This window comes from Octopus bimaculoides, chromosome 1 (assembly GCF_001194135.2).
Source record: "Octopus bimaculoides isolate UCB-OBI-ISO-001 chromosome 1, ASM119413v2, whole genome shotgun sequence".
Taxonomy (NCBI): domain Eukaryota; kingdom Metazoa; phylum Mollusca; class Cephalopoda; order Octopoda; family Octopodidae; genus Octopus; species Octopus bimaculoides.
In genome coordinates this window covers 76,145,232-76,145,960 of record NC_068981.1, presented here as the reverse complement: position 1 = coordinate 76,145,960, position 729 = coordinate 76,145,232, and the positions used below count along the sequence as shown (strand labels likewise).

The 729-nt window shown below is 24.7% G+C and overlaps 1 protein-coding gene across 1 annotated transcript in view; it reads right to left on the bottom strand.

Moving 5' to 3' along the window:
• The window catches only part of LOC106869508 (uncharacterized), a 526,190-nt gene that overhangs the window by 360,354 nt on the left and 165,107 nt on the right, over positions 1–729 (bottom strand). The gene's annotated exons all lie outside the window — the stretch shown is intronic.

The following is a 729-nucleotide window of genomic DNA, read 5'->3' as shown; positions in this document are numbered from 1 at the left end:
TATATATATATATATATATATATGTATGTATGTGTACATATATTTGTATCGAACTAGTATTGATTTTAGTTGCAATGCACGTATTTCCGATACAAATTTCATATGCCCAAAATTGGCATCCTATACAACTTCATTCTATGCAAACATTTCAAAATTATCACTTTTATAACCTGTAATCGAGAATCAAATTCAATATCATTTACTACTGCTCTCTGTATATAATGCATTTTTTTTTTACTACGGCCATATTCACATTGGTTGAAAATGATCCAAATTCCTCCGATGAACTATTCAGTGAGGGTATGCTTTCGAGTGAATTGGTGAAACCAATTTCGTGAGAGTAATTGAAAATAAGAAATCCGTACAAAAGAGATAAGGCAAAATTCAGATAATGTTATAGCATCCAAGTACACCATTACGACGGAGATTCTTAAAGAAACATGAACACAACAACAGCAACAAGAGCAACAACAACAGTGACATTAGCAACTACATCATTAATAATAATAATAATAATAATATTTATAATAAGAAGAAGAATAAGAATAATAATAATGATAATAATAATAATAATAATAATAATAATAATAATAATAATGATAATAATAATAAAAATAATAATAACAATAACAATAACAACAGTAATAATAATAATTAATACTAATAATAACAATAACAATAACAATTACAATAATAATAATAACAATAGTAGTAGTAGTAGTAGTAGTA